The 19,331-nt window shown below is 48.0% G+C and overlaps 1 protein-coding gene and 1 pseudogene across 1 annotated transcript in view; both read left to right on the top strand.

Annotated features, from left to right (window-relative positions):
- The window catches only part of KRT80 (keratin 80, type II), an 82,050-nt gene that overhangs the window by 27,676 nt on the left and 35,043 nt on the right, over positions 1–19,331 (top strand). The gene's annotated exons all lie outside the window — the stretch shown is intronic.
- On the top strand, positions 1,416–19,201 carry LOC105814923 (annotated as a pseudogene).

Below are 19,331 nucleotides of genomic sequence, written 5' to 3'. Positions count from 1 at the left end.
CTCAAGACCTGTGTCACAGCTACTGAGCACAATCCCCAGCTCAGCCCATCCTCTTTGCTCCTGGGCACTTCCCTCTCTGCCTTTGCTCAGCAGCCTCTCCCATGCCTCCCGGTTGCTAATGCAAAGCTGCTCTACTCTCTTCCTAACCGCAATCCTTTACCCTCCCCCTCCCCCTCAACAAAGAATCATGCCTTCTTCACGGAGAAAATCAAATAATCCAGTAAAATGAAATAAATCTGGTAAAAACTCCTTTGCCTTTCTTCCCCCACCCACACTTGCTGCCCCTCCCCACCCTTCCTCCCTCAGTCCAAGCTCCAGGGACAGACTGTCCTCCACCTGTGCTCCAGACACCATTCTCCCCCACCTCTTCAGACGTCATATTCCGTCAGTCACCCCTCCGCTGTGGGGAGGAAGTCAGGTATCAGGGCCAAAGTTTCAGTGGGATGAGAAAATGGAAACAGCGAGTGCTGAGGACAATTGCTAATGAGGTTTAGCAGGAAGGAAAAGTGAGATGGGAAGTTAGCTCGAATAGAAAGCAAGTCAAGGAAAAGATGATTTCAGGATGGAGGAGATGTGGACTGGCAGAGGAGGAGACAGAGACATATTTAAGAGATCTTAAATATGACAGAGGGAGGACCTAGTTAATGGAGCAAGGTCTGGGTTGCAGGTGGGTTGAAGAGTCCAGGTGGGGCCAGTGATTATGGCCAGGGGAAACACCTCGATGTTTATGGCAGGAGGAGGGAGTTGAGGGTGGACAAGGACATAGATATTCACAGGTAGGCAGAGGAGTTCAGAGAAAGTTCCACAGACTCTAAGAGAATGGCTATTTCTGCTTCCAGGGGAGATGTAAATAACATTTAGTGGGTCTGTTCTGCCCCAGTTCTCTACACCTGGTCGTCCTGTGAATGTACTTTCTCTGGTCTCAATCCACGTAACAGTTACTCTCTTAAATGAGATCAGCAGTCTCAGGGAAAACCATTCAGTGCCGTGGTAGAAGGTGTGAGCTCTGGTTTGACTCAGACTGCCTCTTCCAAGCTATGTGACCTTGTAGCTGGCCTCTGTGAGACTTATTTTCTTCATCTATAAAATGGGGGATCAATAGAGTCTATCTCATGGGGTTTAAGTATTGAAGAAGATCATAGACATATAACATACTTAAAGCTCTGAACACATCAGGAAGACTCAATAAATGGGAGCTGTCTCTGTTGTCACAGTTATTACGGCAGACAGCCGTCAGAAGACCTGCCATGCTCACGGCCATTCCTATCCTCCCTTTTCTGGTGAAAGCCCAGGAAGACTGGAACTCGGGAAACCACCTCCCAAAATTTGTCCCTCATTTGAGCACTATGTGGTACGTGGGATAAGGACTCTAAGACTCTGAGAGTCTCTCCACCCTCTCCCCTCCTCCCGTCCGCATGGTCGTGGGTGCTCCTCCCCATGTACTGACAGTCCTTGTTCACCTTCTCCTTCTGGCCGCCTGCATCCTGGCATCTCCTGTGTTCCTCTTGAACTTTCTGGGTTCATGGAACTGGATATGCAAAAAATGGTTCCCCTACTTCTTGCGGAGGTTCACTGTGATGTACAATGAACAGATGGCCAGCAAGAAGAGGGAGCTCTTCAGCAACCTGCGGGAGTTTGTGGGCCCCTCTGGGAAGCTGTCCCTGCTGGAAGTGGGCTGTGGCACCAGGGTCAACTTCAAGCTCATCACCACCTGGGTGCAGGGTGACCTGTATTGATCCCATGGCCAACTTCGAGAAGCTCTTGATCAAGAATATTGCCAAGAACTGCAGTTCGAGCACCTGCAGCTCGAGCAGTCTGAGCACTTTGGGGAGAACATGCACCAGGTGGCCAATGGCGCTATGGATGTGGTGGTCTGCACCCTGGTACTGTGCTCTGTGAAGAACCTGGAGCAGATTCTCCTCAAAGTATACAGAGTGCTGAGACCATCAGTGAGTGGGGGGAGGTGGGAGAGACCCATCTTCACTGTGCACTAAGCTGGACAGAGCATCAGACTGCCTCAGGACACCTGTGGGCTCAGGCTCAGCTCACACTGAGGGTGACCTTAGGCAAACCACTTTGCTCATTTATTTATTCATTATTTATTCAGTGACATTTAGAGAATGCTGACTATGTGCAGCAACGCAGTATTTCTGGGGTGAGACTATTAGTCTCAGTTTAAATGAATTGCACAAGGACACATGGCTCACAAAAATAGCGGAGACACAACTAAAACTCAGGTACCATAACTTCTGGGCCAAAGATCTTCCCATGCCACTCCGCTGGTGGCTTCCAACCTGGTGTCTTCTAAATCCCATCAGAGTCTAATTTTCTAAAGATGAGAATAATGAATCCCATATAGGGCATGCCAGAACTTCTCCTTCCTCCAACAAATAAGAACTTGTAAGTACCCAGATAGTCATCTTTATTTGTGTCATGCATTCTCCAGTTTTTACTTTGGGGCCTCACAGAGTTATCTACATGCCATTTTCAAGCCCTTTTCCCTAGTGACAGTCATTATTCATTGTTTCCTGGTGGGGCGGGGAAGCATGCAGGGAAGGAAAGAAAGAGAGGAAAGTAGTTTCTCCGAAGACATTGCATATGGCTCCACCTTGCATCTTTGAACACTAACTTTTCAATGTTTCTTACTTCATCGTTTTTATTTATAAAAGCAATTAATCAATGCAGCCTGATTGTTAAGAATTGAAAAATTAAAGAACATAGAGGGGGAAAAATGAAAATTCTCCCTTTACTTCCCTAAATCCCCTCCCCTTCTCTGATTCTGTAGGTAACTACTCATGTTCCCCCTCCTTGGTAACTTGGTATTTGAAAGTTTTTCTCTCTATCTCAAGTTTATTAATAGTTACTTTCATTTTTCAGGTTATATTCGAATCCATATTTCACTATCAACATACCAAAAGTATATAGTAACATGACCCCCCCCAACTTAGACCAGACCTATAGCACTTTTTAGTTCCCTATCTTCATCCTCATAAACCCCTCCATCCCAAATCCTAAATTAGGTTGAAATAATCTGTAATTTTAGTTTGAACCTATTACTAAGGGTTTTTCTTCATTGTCTTCTATTGCAAAAATTCTTTCTAATTTATAATAGCTTAAATCACTTTATCAGCATCCATTTATTTTCTATAAATTTTACTACATTTATTTCTTTCCACTGTTTCCTATGTTATTTGTCTTCCCCTATAATGAGTTTTGGATTATTTTGTTTGGCTGGTTGGTTATTTTTCAAATTTGATTTTCATTTGTCTAGACTACCTTCTTGAATAGTTTCCTTGGAAATAGTTCATGGGGATATCTTTGTATATCTGAAAATGTCTGTCTTCTACCCTCACACTTAATAATATTTTGGCCAAGATTCTTGGATCTGAGTGCTTTCCTCCTACCCCCCGAAATTGTGAATATTGTTACATGGTCCTTGGGCTTTCCAAGGTACAGAAGATATCTTCAGTGCCATCCTGATTCTCTTTCCTTTTCAGGTAACCAGTTTTGTTGTTGGTTGTTTTTACATCTGGAATTTTTTAGGATTTTCACTTTTTCTTTGAAGTTCATAAATTTCACCAGTATATGATTAGACATGTGTCTTATTTTTATTAATATTGCTAGGCATTCAAAGAATGCTTTTGATCTTTATACTCAAGTCCTTCTTTAGGTCAGAGAAGTTTTCTTCTACTGTTTTTTTTTTTTTATTTTATTATTATTATTGGCTCTACTCCATTTTTTCCTTTCTCTTCTTCTGGAATAAATATTATTCAAATACAAATTCTCCTAGCTTTGGCATCTTTGTTCTTATCTTTTCACTCATAATTTCCATGTTATTGTATGTGTCAGTTTTCATTTCTTGTTACTGCTGAGTAGAATTGTATAGTATGGATATACCACAATTTGTTTGTAAATTCACCTTTAATGGACATTTGAGGTATTTCCAATTTTTGGTTATTATGAATAAAGCTGATGCGAACACTCTTATGCAAGTATTTTTAGGAACACTCATTTTCATTTCTCTTGAGTAAATAGATACCCAGATGTAGAATTGCTGGGTCATAGAGTAAGTATGTGTTTACCTTTATAAGAAACTGCAATGCTGTTTCCCAAAGTGGTTGTGCCACTTTCCTACCAGCAGCACATGAACATTCTAGCTGCTCCACAGACTCACCAGCATTGGATATTATCAGCATTTCTTTCTTTTTTTTTTTTTGAGACAGAGTCTCACTGTGTTGCCCATGCTAGAGTGCCGTGGCATCATCCTCGCTCACAGCAACCTCAAACTCCTGGGCTCAAGCGATCCTCCTGCCTCAGCCTCCCGAGTAGCTGGGACTACAGGCATGCGCCACCATGCCCGGCTGATTTTTTCTATATATTTTTAGTTGTCCAATTAATTTCTTTCTATTTTTAGTAGAGACGGGGTCTTGCTCTTGCTCAGGCTGGTTTCGAACTCATGAGCTCAAACAATCCACCCGTCTCAGCCTCCCAGAGAGCTAGGATTACAGGAGTGAGCCACCGCGCCCGGCCTATTATCAGCATTTCTAATGGGGATGTAGTGATAGCTCATGGTAGTTCTCATTTGATTTCCCTAATGATTAATAACATTAAGCATATTTTATGTGCTTGCTGGCCATTCATATATCTTATTTTGTGATGTGTATGATCAAATATTTTGCCCATTTTTAAACTGGGCTATTTGTCTTCTTATTGAGTTCTAAGTGTTCTTTGTACAGTCTGCATTCAAGTCCATTGTCAGATATGTGAGTTACGAATATTTTCTCCCAGGCTATGACTTGCCTTTTCATTTTCTTAATGGCATCTTTTAAAAAGCAAAAAGTTCTATTTTTATTAAGTCTGATTTATCAAATTTTTTTCTTTTACACTTCATGCTTTTTGTGTCTTGTCCGTGAAATCTCTCTCTACCCCAAGATTGGGAAGATTTTCTCTCATTTTCTTCTAGAAGTTTTACAGTTTTACCTTTTATGTTGAGATCTATGATCCATATTCGGTTAATTATGGTGTAATGTATTAATTTTTTTTTCTTGTGGATATCTAGTTCTTTCCAGACCATTTGTTGAAAACATTATTCTTCCTCCATGGAATTGTTTTTTTCACTTTTGTCAAATACCAGTTGGCCATATATGTGAGGGCCTATTTCTAGATTCTATTCTGCTTCATTGATCTATGTGCCTATCCTTTTGCCAGTACCATACTGTCTTGGTTACTATAGCTTTATACTGAGTTGAAATTAGATAGCATAAGTCTTCCAACATTAAGCTTCGTTAGGATGAATTTAGAGTAGTCTTTACTCTGGGCTAGTTTAGGTCTTCCACTAAGGCGTGACCCTTCTGGGGTCTCTGCTGAATGCCCCAGGTGTTCAGTAAGGACTCTTCTCTCTGACTGGTTGAAATTTGAAACATCTTCCAGCCCTGTTTGAGCTCTGGAAGTTGTTCAGCTTACAAATTCGCAGTAGTCAACCTTTGCCTGGCCTCATGGAGTTTCACCCTACACACATGTGACTCATTATTCAGCAGTGGATGCAAGGAGACCCCATGCAGATGCCGATGTTCTCTCCATAGCTCCCTTCTTCTTCACAGCTGTCTTAAGTTACAACTTTCTTGGTCTAAGTTACAACTTGTTTGACTTTCTAGTTTCCAAAATTGTTCTGCAATCATCTCCCTTGCTGTTTTCTTTGTCAGTTGTACATGCTGACAGTTGAAAATGCTCTTTGAAAATGTACAATCAGTTCTGTTATAATGTAACATATGCATTCCTCAAAAGCACCACGCTATGCAAAATCATGCAATAAAAATCACAGGAGTTAAGGAGGAACACAACATTCAAAAGCTTCATCAGTGTCACACAGAAAGGACAGGAACCTAATAAAAAGAGTAGCACAGCATTACTATAATAAATGGTCAAGAAATACATAACTACTACAATAAACAAGGCATTTTAGCTTGGAAAGAATGCTTGTGGAAGTGGGCATTGTCAGGAAAGGTGCATTGTGAGTCTTATTGAGAAGTGGTGGGAGGAGGGTTACCTGAAATCTCATGGAAGGTTGTAACATCAGATGTGAATGGATGTGGGTAGTGAACTGAGGTGGCTGGTAGATGTTGGGTGTGGGAGGTGTGTTTAGTGTGTTCCCATGTGGCTGAGTTACGCTGGGTGTAGTTTTCTGCATTTGCCAACATTTCTCATTTACAAAATTGTTCATAAGCAACCATGAAATTCACATTATGCTCAAATTAGTCCATAATATATCAATTGTGTTGAAATGAATTCCCATTTTCAAAACAAACAATTGACTGTATTCGTATCTAAATAAATAAATAAACAAACCCCACTGCGATTTTAGTGGGTTTCAGAAAGGAACAGGGTTAAATATTTGCATTCAATCTGCCCTATTTAACTAGAAGCCACCATTTATGTCTTTACCTGGATTTCTCCCAAGCAGGCAGTGGGGTCGTCTGGGGTAAGGACTGGTAACTCTGGCTCCATGTCCCCTCTCTCTAGTGCAGTGGCTGCCCCTGCTTAGTGCTCACTAATGTTTGTTGAACAGGGTTGAAATGAAAGTTATTCCATGGCCATTTAATGCATAAAACAGACAACATATTTGCATGAATTTATCAAGACAGACTATTTTCGATGGACTCCCACCTCCAGGAGACGCCCCTGACTTAATGGAGCACGCAGCTGTCCGACATTCTCGCTGGGATTTCTCCAGCCAGCAAGTCCTCATCCCAGCTGGACGCTTCCTATTCAAGACCTGAAAAGAGAGATCCAGAATGCTCTGGGGCAGGCCGCTTTCTCTTGGCCAACAATGCAGCTGGCACGAGCCTGCCGGCCAGGGGGCTCGCCGTTCCTCACCCATCCGTGTACCCCGTGGAATGAAATAAATAAACGCATGTGGGTACGCAGGGGCCTCAGCAGTGCAGGGGCTCACGGTCTGCCCTTTGGCAGGAAGGTCCCAACAAGGAGACGACTGCCACACCAGGCACATGCACAGAGAGAAGCAATGTAAAGAATTCTTCGCTAGAGCTGCTCGCTGGGTAAGTGAAAGGGTAAAAAGAGAACACTGAGATGTCACAGGACTGGTGAAGTAGCTGCCGTAACTAGCACTGAAGGAACAAAGGGATGAGATTGGTGGGTATTAAATCTTAGACACTTGGAAGAGGATCCCCTGAAACTCAAACTTCTAAGGAGGAGGTGCAGCTTGGCTAGTGCTCAGTAGCCCGTTCCTGGGGGCCTGGGACCCAACCTCGGAGGCAGGGGCATTGCTGGCTGGATCTGGCGTCTCTGAATGGGAGGGCACAACGAAGCTGATTCTCTAAGTGTTGGGAAAACTGCCACTGGGTGCCTAGGGGAGGACACACTGCTGGGGCAAAGCTCACAAGAACAGCGAGCAGAAAGCAAACGCCTTGCAGGCTCCCTCTGGCGCCCACATCTGCAGGTCCTAACAGGGCGCCGACCAGCAAGGCAGAAGTGTGGGTGATCGAGTCCCGCTCCAGCACCACGAGGCAGAGTGTGTCAGAGTGTCTAAGGGATACTGTGTCTTGGAGCTAAGAGACAGTAACTTAGTAAACTGTCATGCTCATGGCCGATGGATCCCATCTGCTCCACATCACATTTTTCCTGAGCTGACTAAACCGTCCCTTTGTTTTGGCATTTGCACCCACGTCACCCCTCAGCCTTTCAATGAGGGGTCCTCCTGAACAGCCCCTGAAGCGATCAGCTTAGTCATGGCTTGAATTGATTGAGATGTACTGGTTTTGGCTTCCTGGCTGAGTTGTACAATAAAAATATTTTTGTATCTTCCATTCTCACCATCGTTCCTGGTACACAGCAGTCACCCCTTAAATGTTTCTTAAATGAAACCAGACCTGTACCCAAATATGTGCTGATTAAGTCAAGATACTTTTTGCCTTTAAAAGTATCAACTGTTTTGTGTTGTGTTGTCTTGTTTTGTTTTAGAGACAGGATCTCCATCTGTCGTGCAGGTTGGAGTGCAGTGACACAATCATAGCCCACTGCAGCCTCAAATTCCCAGGCTCAAACCATCCTCCCGCCTCAGCCTCCCAAGTAGCTGGGACTACAGGTGTGCACCACCACACTCAGCTAGTTTTTTTATATTTTGTAAAGATGGGGTCTCACCATGTTGCTCAGGCTGGTCTCAAACTATTTTTTAAAATCATAATATGATATTGTGGTTTAAGTCTGACATGCAAATTAAGGCAACCCTTTAGAAAAATAATTTGTTTAAAAAAATCCATAAAGATGTTCATCATGTCGTTATTTGTGTGGTGAGAGAGAGAGAGAGAGAGAAAGCAGCACATGTGCTCTACAATAGGGGAGTAGTTGAGTTCAAATTATGAAATAGTCTCTCATTAGTATGTGTCTGTACATAAAATCAGAGTTATGGGAATAGGGTGGTACTATCAAAAAAAGAAAAAAATTTATGCTTTGAGGAGTCTGAATACCAGAATGGACAGAGCACAGATTTCCAAGTCAGAGATACCTGGTTCCAACCCTAGTTCTACTGTTTATTAGAAGTGCAGCCAAGACTCCCTGAGCCTTGGTTTCTTTATCTCTAATATCAGGAAAATGCCTACTTAGCAGGATTATGTTAAAGATTAAACGAGAAAGAGAAAACAATCTATACAGAGCCTGGCACATTCTAGGTATTTCATAAGTAGTGAATGTTTTTATTTTCTAAAGTAAGTGTGCAGAACGAAAAGATGTAGCAACATTACATTTAAATTTATGCTTAAAAGAAAAACAGATGCACACACTAGAGGAAAAAACTGGAAGGAAATGCACTTAAATACTAAACAATGGTTGAATACAATAGGAGGAGTGAAATTAAGGGTAACTTTTCCTTTTTTTTTTTTCCAATTTGGGCCTTATTTTATTTTTTTTTTTAGTCTCTGCCCCCAGTTCCTGACACAGAGCTCCTAAACTCTTGTAATTTCCTGAGTGATAGGGGTGTGAGGAGCATCTTTTGTTCTAATATTTAGCCATTGACCACAGTTCCTGACACGGAGCTCCTAAATCCCTTGGGATTCCCTGGAGGATAGGAGCGTCTCTTGTTCTAATGAGGTGATGGCTGGTGGGCTCCTGGATAGCTTTGGGGTGGGGGCTGGTCACCAGAAAGATCAAGTCTTGATTAGAAGCTTGGAAACTTTTAGTCCCATTCCCATCCTCCAGGGAGGAGGGAGGTACTACAGGTTGAGTTAATAATCGATCATGCCTACATGATGAAGCCTCCATAAATATCCCTAAACTGCGGGGTCAGGAGAACCTCCATGTTGGTGACCACAGCCCCCTGCCAGGAAGGTGGCACAGCACAACTCCACGGGGACAGAAGCTCCAGGGCTCAGGACCCTTCTGGACCTCACCCTATTACCTCCTCATCTGACTGTTCATTTGTATCTTTTGTAATAGCCTTCTTGATAAACCAGTAAACACAAGTAAAGTGTCTCTGAGTTCTGTGAGCCATTAGAATACGTTATCAAACCTGAGGAGGGAATTGTGGGAATCCCTAGTTTGTAGCCAAGTTGGACAGAAGTGTGGGTACCCTGGGTGCCTAATACTTGTGATCGGCCCCTGAAGTGGGGGCAGTCTTATGGGATGGAGCCCTTCACCTGCGGGCTCTCCGCTAACTCCAGGAAGTTAGTGACAGAATTGAATTAAATTGTAGGACACCCAGTCAGTAACCACAGAGAATTGGAGAATTGTTTCACGTAGGAAACCCACACATTTGCTGTCAGAAGTGTTGAGTAGAGAAATAGTTTTCCTTTACAAATATTAATCATGGAGTTTGGTACTTTAACAATGACAAAGCATTTATCATTTTTAAGAACAAGTTTTGAGCAAAACATTCCAAAGATCAGGAAAAGTGATGATTCGTTGGTGAGAAAAAAGTCCAAAATGTTGCCTGCCTGCCTGCTTGGCTTCCCGAATAATTCAGTCTGCAAGCCGTTAGATGGGGCCAGGAAGGCAGGCATCATGCCAGGGCAGCAGTAGGGATGCTTGTTGGTCCCAACACAGAGGAGGGCATCTGTGCCAGCAGCGGTGGCTGCAAGGAGAGACTGGTTCCACACGCAAGTACGAAGGAAGACAGGGTCCTCACTGCAGGAGAGGAATTTACAAGTATGGAAAGGGCGGAATTGAATGAACCATGTGATATTGGGCTTGGTATGGGAGGTATCTCATGGCCTTCAAGATAGAGCAGGCAGACAGAAAGATAGAGAAAAAATATATACAGAGTGAATTTGTGTATATGTGTATAAACATAAACACATATACGCATATGTACGTATACATATATTCTCTTTCTCCACTAATGAGTTTATTTCCTATCAAATATTATTCAATCAATATATCATATTTTTCTGTTAAAGCTCTCGTTATTTCCATGTTACCCACCACCTGAACAGGTTGTAGAATCACTGGTTCAGAATGTTAAAGCTTGAAGGCTACATCCTTCTCCTGACTCAAGAGTCCAAGAATCACTGACAAACTCCCAAAAGCAATGAGTAGAGCTGGCGCCCAGATCTTGGTTTCTAAATATCATTCACCACTAAAAGAAACTACCATTCCTTGCAGAAATGGCTAATTCCAGGGCTGGGACAGGGAAAGCACAAGATGAGCCGGGAACACCTCGTTCCGAAAAGTGAGGAAGAGCTTAAAGAATGGATGGGCTGGTTCGAAAGGACACAGAAGCCCACTGGAAGGGCATCCCCCTGGCCAAAGCTAGGAGAATTTGAGTATCAAAATAAATAATGAATAAAACAGAAATAAATAATGAGTAAAATAGGAATCCCTGCATCTATACTAATGTAAATAAATACAAGAATAAATAAATGTAGAGAAGAGAAAGGGTTTTTTCTATACAGAAGATGCCAACTAATAAATGTAGACGTCATAATGGACTTGGCAACTATCATAGTGATAATTAGGCCAAGAAACATCAATGCTGCTGAAACTAGTGGGAGGAAGTTTGATGAGGATCAGGATATTTACATCCTCGCAAAGTATCTCTCCACAAAGTGCTTTTAATTACCAAGAGGAAAAAAGTCATTTACCATGGAGAAACCTAGCAGACACTATGTTAATCAAGTGATCCGAGTTAACGTCACCAGTAATGGAACAAATTGGAAGCGTGCGCGGCCTGCCGGATGCCGCCGAAGGCACACAGCATCGCTTCTGTCATTTTCCCACCGAAGATGCATAGTCAGAATCTAACCGTGAAGAAACATCAGACAAACCCAAATTGGGGCACGGTCTATGAAATAACTGGCTTATTATTCTGCAAAGTGTCAAGGTCACGGAAATCAAGACTGAGGAACTGTTCCAGATTAAAGACTCGCAAGACACAGGAGCCCCAAGCAACAGCACGTGACTCTGAACTGGGTCCTTTTGCTCGGAAGAACATCACCAGGACAGCCGGTAAACTCGAACGATTTGATGGCAGTAACGTATTGATAGTAAATTCCTCATGCCAACGGCTGTATCGTGGTTATGTGTGAGAGAGAATGTTCTTGTTTATAGGAAATACGCATTAAAGTATTTGGGGATGAGGGGCCATCAGGTCAGCAACCTACTCTCAAATGCTACAGAAAAAAAATTCTTTATATTATTCTTGCAACTTTGTCGTAAGTTAGAAATGATTTCAAAAGGAAAAAAAATAGTCCAAAAAGTTTATTTTGGCTGTGGCCAAAAGTTCTGACTCTTCCTTTATCTCACTAAAGACAAAGGCTGCAGCCAGTTCCAGCGGCCAAACCTGTTCATCCTGACTGTCTGGGGCAGAGTGCCAGGCGTGGGCTGGGCAAACACTTCTCTGTGGTGGGGGGGTTCAGACCCAAGGCTGGCCAGGGGAGGGCTGGACTGATGGCTACGGGCCAAGGTTTAAGCAAGCCACCTTGGCACTAAGCACTAAAGGAGTGGGTCAGAAACCTCTGGCCTCTGGGGCCTGGGGAAGGAACAGAAGCAAACAGGACTCTTTCCACACTCCCCACTCCCCCCACCCAGCCCTGCCACTAGGACCAAGACTTTCCTATCAGGCCTTAAAGGCTCAGAGAAGGAGGAGCCCGGGGAGGGAAGGGGAGAGAGTTCTAGTATTGTCACATTATGTATAAAATAAATATGTATTTATTTTACTTAACGTCACCAAAACCTGTTGTCCTTGGCCCTCTATTCCATTTCCCCAGCATTGTCCCCCCCAGGGAGGGCAGAGGCCCGGCAGGTGCAGTAGCCGGTGGAACCAGGAGAGGGCTGCCTCAGGAACCGGTGTTCAGTGGCCAGTCAGTAAGGGCGCGTGAGGTTTATTTCACCCTCCAGCAAAGCTGCTGCTTCCCTTTTTGCATATTTTAACAGGCTCAATGTGTCCCCTAGGACAGTTCTGCAAATTTCAAGAATGGAAATCAAATAAATGTTTGTTGACACGTATCTTCTCCATGCAACTGTGAGCTGCCGTAAGGCAGGGGCTGTGCAAAGTCGCTTTTTTCCCCAGTCCCTCCCAGTGCCAGATAAGGGTGGGTCCCCAGCAGGAGTTCAATGAATGCTTTGTTTCTGCGCGTGAGGACGTGAGGACGTGTGTGCACAAGTGTTTTAGCTGCTTGTTTCTGCATATCTGGGAGGCAAAGAGATAAGCCCCATCACTGCGCCCACTCCCCTCCTTGGCTCAGCCTACAAAGGCTCTCTCTGAGGCACCTCATCCTAAATAGTCATTGTTTGTGAATGTCTAGAGTGGCATGCTTGGTTACTGAGAGATGGATAAGTCATAGTTACGTGTCATAGGAAATCAACAAGGTCTTGGCTCCAGAGAAACAATGGCTCCTAAAGCTAAGAAGCCGTGCACTGGGGACATGTGCAGCGTGGCAGGTCGCTCGTCCACCCCACCCCACCCGACTCTGCTTTCGGCACTGTCTGCTGTACTGAACGGTCACAGTTTGCAGCGATGGGGGAAGGACAGACCCCCACTCAGAGTCAGGGGTGTAGGAAAGAGGGTTCAAGTACGAACCTCCACTGCATAGACGTTCACCAAAGCCTGGTAGGAAGGGCATCTGGGTCCTGCCTGGAGACGGCCCGGATGTAGAGAATACACAGGCTCCCCAAGATCAGAGACAGGGCTCTGCCTTGCCAGCTGAATTCACGAGCTCTGATGGGGATGAGGGGCCCCCAAGCTAGACCAGCCCCAGGGCTGGAGATCTTGCTGCCAGCAGCAGCTGTGAAAGCTATGCCTTTGGGGCTGGCCAGTGCCCTTTTCAGGCTATTCTATCTGAAAAACATCTACACACAGTAGAGCCCATGTCAGCAATGCTTTCAGCCCACAGAGCTGGGTGTTCAGTTCAGCCCCAGGGCCTTGCCTTCCCAGATCCTGAGATTCACTTACCCGCAATGGGAATCGTGATAAGGTGGCAGCCAGGCACGTGTCTGTTCCTGCCTGGATCCAGCATCTGACCCATGTGACCTCTTTCCTCCTCGACCCGGGCCTAACTCATACTTCTAGAGTTGGAACCTGAGGATTCCAGCTGCCCAGCCATGGCTGACTCATGGCTGGTCCAGGGGTGGCTATGGAAGGGGCTCAGGGCAGCTGTCAGCTCTCAGAGGGGAGACACCTGTTATTTTCTGAGCACCTTCCATGTGCCAGGCACCAGGCACACTGCTGCATTTCATTGGTATAATGACCTTGTGGAGGATTTCTGCCCTTTCCTAGAAAGGAGGAAAGTGAGGTTCAGAGAGGACCAGGCAGAGGTGAATTCAGAGGCCAGTCTCCCAGCACTAAGCACAGCCATCCACTCACCCCGGGTGCACTCGCTGGGGCCAACCAGCACCACTCCTGGGAACCACTGTTTGTTCATTCATCCCTCCAACCAACATTTACCGAGGGCTTCCTCCCCCTGCTTTGCAGTCAGTCAGTCCCAGAGGACAGCTTGGGAGAGACCCATCCAGTTCTTCTGAAGGAGCCAGTCTTGGCTGGGAAAAGGGGCACCTGGACCCCAGGGCCACCAAGCTGGAGACAGGTGTCCCTATCCCCTGCCACCCTGTCTCAGTGGCTGGAGAGGGGTCTCTGGTTTGGACTGGGACATGTGTTTAGCAGCATGCCCCTGCACCCAGCAGGTGCAATCCCCTGGCCTCAGCCCTAGCAATGGGTGGGCAGGTGAGCTGGTGCGGGCAATGTGACCACCTCTCATTCTTGTGGTTCCAGGTGCCTGGCTGATGTCAGGCCTGAGTGACGCAGGGCACTTGCTGTGTCTGGGGCCTGAATGGGGGCTGAGGCATGTCTTTAAAAGCTTATAAATCACTAAATACTTCCCCTTTCAGCCCAGCAACACCCACAGCCTAGGAGGATGCATGTCCACAGGCACTCACAGGCAGCTTCCCTCGGCCCACTTCACTGCTCACGTCTGCATTTGTGGCACCACAGATCCTCCTGCGGGGGGAGTGGGTCTCACATCCCTCACACGTGCAGTCAGAACACGTGTGCACATCAGCCTAATTCGCACAGGCAGCCAGGCCCTCTCGGGCACACAGGTGCATGCTCTGAGCACCCTTATGCAAGCACTCACAGACCCCTTACCCACACACACACACACACGTGTGTCTTCATGCTGTTCCCATGCTCACTGGTGTCCCCAGGCACAGATTAGCTCACACTTGGCAGGGCCTTCAAGCTCCTCCAAGTACCCACAGAAGCATGTGCCTTTGTACTCCACGTGTTCCCAAGTGCACACACTCCCAGGCATACACAGTCTGCAGGAGACTGAATGTCATTCTACACATGCACACAATCACACAGTCACAGGCACAGGTGTCATGCAGGACGTACACACTAAAATCACACACCCACACCAGACACACATGTGCATGCATAAATGACATGCATGAATGACACGCTATTGCAGGAAGCTGCAATCCCCAGCCTCACCTCTGCGGGCCACTGTCGGGTCCGCAGCCCAAGCCCAGGATCTGAAGGCCGGGAGCCAGCCTGAGGCACGGTCATCCTGCTGGCCTGAGCCAGCCTGTGGCACGGGCTGGGACCCAGCCAGCCTCGTGAAAGGAGGAGAGGGACATGCCAGTTGCCCTGGACTCCTGCAGGCTGTGGGATGAACTCCTGCCCAGAGGAGCAGGGGCTCCAAAAGGGAAGAATGGGCAGCTTGAACTCAGGGAGGGGAGAGTCTGAGTTGGGGCAAGTGAGTGGAAAAGGACTGGAGGGGACAGGAGGAGATGGAAAGGGAAAGGAGAGCTAACTGGGAGGAAACAGGGGAGACCAGAGGGAAACAGGACTGGGTGGAGGGGGATGGAAGGGGAGATGCCAGGAGGGGAGACAGATGAGAAGGAAGAAGAGAAAGGAAAGTAGGGGAGAGAAGAGGGGCCAGACAGGGACAGGGCAGTGGGGTGGCCATGGGGAGGGGGCTGCAGCGAAGGGCACAGCCCCCAGGCAGCTGTCAGCACACACTGCACCCAGGCCACCCAGCCTCCCCTGTCCTGCCGGCCCATCACCCCGTCAGGACAGACCCCCCCCCAGGGCTCTGCTGCCCTTTGCCTGCCTCTTCTCCAGTTACAGGGTCTAAGCGCCCCTGGACCTTGAGACCCAGAAGCCTCAACCTAGCTGCATGGAAGGCAGCGTGCATGGAGACAGTGCAGGTGAGCCCACCAGAGCATGTTTCCAGGGAGCAGGGACTCCCCTCCCGCCAGGGTGAATGGGGGCTCATTTTCTACTCTGCTGGGGCTTGCAGGACCACCCTCCCCGCCCCCCACAGCAATGCCAGTGAGGGGGTGGGGTGCCATACTCTGCCAAAACACCATGGCAGCCAGCCTGCCACCGGCCTGACACACACACAAAGACAGCTTCCAGCAAGACCCAGGTGGCAGGCAAAAGTGCCCAAGCGGGCAGGCGGGGGACAGCTGAGAGTCACTGGGGAATGAGCACCTCTTGTACCCCACTGGCTCAGTGGCTCCCCAGAGTGTGGAGAAAGCTGGGAACCTTGGGGCAGAGCTGGAAGTTCTTATTGCCTAAATCTCTCCTGCCCTGCTCATGTGGAACCTACTTCCTCCCATTCAGGGCTCTGGGAAGTGACAAGATGAACACAAGAATGCAAAGATTTGACAACTTTCAGAGCTAGGTGAGTCCCAGTGTTCTCACCCCTTTATGCCTAAGCTGTGACCCCACCTTCCTTGTCCCCCAGGCCCTGGGGGACCTGGTCCCACTCTCCCAGGCTTGGGTGGCTCAAGACCTGATGAGCTGGAAGGGTCTGAGAGAGCACTTCATGTCACAGAGGAGAGAGAGAGGCCTTGGTCCTGTGGTGGACACACCCCCAGAAGCCCCCAGCCCTCCAGCCCCCTTCCAAAGTGCTCCAGGAGCTGGTCAACACGCCATAGCCTACCTGGGGCCATGTTGTGGCCAGTGGGGGCCTTGTGGGCTGTGGGCTCGGCCTCTCCCAGTTTCTGTGTCCCAGAACTCAGGCCCAGATGGAGACGCAGTGACTATTTGCTGATCAGACACTAAAGTGGCAGGGAGAAAGGCATTGCCCGCTCCATTCTTCAGATGTGAGCACTGGGATTCAGAGAGGGCAGGCTTGTCTGAGGGCCTGTGGAGCAGACCCGCCTTGGAGGCCTGAGGGGAGGAGCTGGTGGGGCCAAGGCCAGGTTTGGCCCCTGGCCTGCTCTCACTCCACACCCCGGCAGGCCCACCTCAGCCTACCTGCTCCAGACCTGCACGCCCATTCTGCAGCCATCTAGCCCACCCACCCCTCCTCATCACTCCCCTGCCCTCTGAAACCCAGAAGCAAGCCAGCCCGATTTTCCCATTCCCACAGCATGGCAGCCCTGCACCTGACCACATCCCTCCCTGCCTAAAACCCCTCCACAGCTTCCAGCTCCCCTTGAGAGGCGCACATGCCTCAGCTTGGCATTCTAGACCCCTGTGTACAGTTCCAACGTCGTCTCCAGCCACTGTCCCCGCCCCTCCACCCAGCACCCCTGATACCCTGGTCTACTCTCCCACCGCACACCACACACGGCTGGCAGGCCCCCAACTGGCCTGCAGGGCCCAGCTATGCGTGGATGGGCCAAGCGCACCCCTCAGATGCTTGTCTGAATCCCCCTCTAAACTGGAACCTCTCTTCAGGCAGGGTCCCAGTCACCCTCTGCCAAATGGTTATCCTCAGCACCTAGCACACCACTCAACACCTAGTAGGTACTTTATAAATAATGTCTAGTAATTATTACACTCTAATTATTGATGGTGTGTGTCTGGCCCCCTCACTCAGGGGGGGGGTAGCTGGCAGTCAGTTTCCCCTCAGCGCCCCCATGCTCCTTCTCCGGGGGCTGGGCCTGCCCCCTCCCTGGGTTCACCAGCCACGGGGTCCCACTGCAGTGCCTGAGGACTATCCGGGAGAGCTGGCTAGACACCGTGTTGACACCAAGCTCCCTGGGCTCCTTACTCCCCTCAGAATCTACAAGGCCAATGGGCGGCCAAGAGGGCCCGAGACCCTCTAATCTCACCCTGCCTGCCTGCAGGTCCCTGGGGCCTCTGCAGAGCCACCCAGAGGCCCCGAAGTGTGACATCACCTCTTCTCAACAGCTTTCCTGGCTCCCATCACTTCCTAAAACAGCTAGGGCGGGAAGATGATGCATGTGAGCCCTGCCCTTGGGAGGCTTCCAGGTTGGGAAATGAGGAATGAGCCTGACACCCAGGACCAGAAAGACCCAGGGACAAAGCCAGGCCAGGAGGCAGACACGCGCTGTTGGATGACAGCAACAGCAATCACGGCTACTCCTTGTTAAACACTCACTAAGTGCAAGACTCCAAGCTAAGCAATTTATAGATGCTTTCTCACTTAATCCTCACCATAATTCCACGGGGTAGATATAATCCTTATTTTACAGATTGAAAAAGGAGAATCAGAGAGATCTAGCAATTTGTGCAGCGTCACACAGCTAATCACTGGTAGAGCTGAAATTTAAATCCAGATCTGCCAACTCCAAAGCCCGTGCCTTTTCCACCCCATTTCATGGCCACCCCAAACTCTAGGTGGTGGTTTGCTACCTCCCTTCCCAAAAAGCCTCATGTGCTCCCCATTACCAATAACGCATCCCCTCCCATCTGGGGCTCCCCACAACAGGCCCCGCCTGCCTTTCTTGCATCAGCCCCACCCACTCCCGATGCACTGAGATTTCCACTTTGCCATTTCCCAAGTTTACCCCAAGCCTCGGCTTCTGCTGTTCACTCAGGCTCAAAAGCCTGCCCCACTTTACAGATGAGAAAACAGACGATTAACAATGTTAAGTAACTAGCCCAAGGTCACGCAGCTAGAAAGCAATTGAGCCTGGTTAGAACCCAGGTCATTAGTGCATCAAGTAATTAATTTGTGTTACAGACAATTAGGGAATGAGAATTAGCAGGACGAGCTGCTAATGGCCTAGCAGAAGTTGGGAGAGAGAAATCAGGAAGGCTCCAGAGTGGAGCGGGCCAGGCTAGGCCCTGAGAAATGGGCAGAGTCTGCATGGAGGGGAAAGCATGAGAAAAGTACAGAGACAAGAGACAAGACAGGGAGACAGAGGTTTATCAAAATTAGGGAGAGAATGTGACACGGTGGGCAGAGCTGTGACATGGGGTCAAGAGACCAGCTGTGTCCCCCCCAACTTGCTGTGCGGTCTTGGGCAAGGCCCTTCCCTCTCTGGGGGATACCTTGCCTATAAATGAAGGGTGTATGAGCCTAGATGGTCTCTGGGGTCCCACCTGGCCCTCACATCCAAGGCCACATCCAAGGTCAATACACTATGTGTGCATTGACACTGGACCTTGAAACACAGAGTATGACCCCAGACCCCTGCTATGGGGTACAGGCTTGGGCACCAAGGGCAGACATGCAGCCATGGAGTTCAGGCATCTTGCCACCTCCCCTTGCTCCCTCTTGCTGCAGAGCTGATGTGCCTGCTTCCTCTCTGACCCAAGAGCTACCAGACAGGAAGGCCCACCTGCCCCTGCGTGGCTGACTTGAACCCTCTGGAGCAGCTCAGCCCTTACCTTTCCTACCTGTTCGACCCCCAGAAGCCTGTCTCATTAACACTGGCACCAGAAGAAGGGATGAGTGTGCGCTCTCGGGTGGCCAGCCCCACTGGACCCTCAAGATTCATCCTGCAGCTAGAAGCTCAGTGCAAGTGCCAGCTCCTCTGCTTAGTGGCATGAAAGCTTGGCCTGAGTTTCCACGTTCTCCAGGTCACGGAGAAGATTACATGAGAACTGCCTGAAAAGCACTTAACACAGAGCAGGACACAGAATAAGCCCTTAATGATGAGTGACACACTTATTATTAATA

The sequence above is a fragment of the Propithecus coquereli genome, unplaced genomic scaffold, assembly GCF_000956105.1.
Source record: "Propithecus coquereli isolate 6110/MARCELLA unplaced genomic scaffold, Pcoq_1.0 Scaffold111, whole genome shotgun sequence".
Classification (NCBI taxonomy): domain Eukaryota; kingdom Metazoa; phylum Chordata; class Mammalia; order Primates; family Indriidae; genus Propithecus; species Propithecus coquereli.
This window is presented reverse-complemented; position numbering and strand designations above follow the sequence as displayed.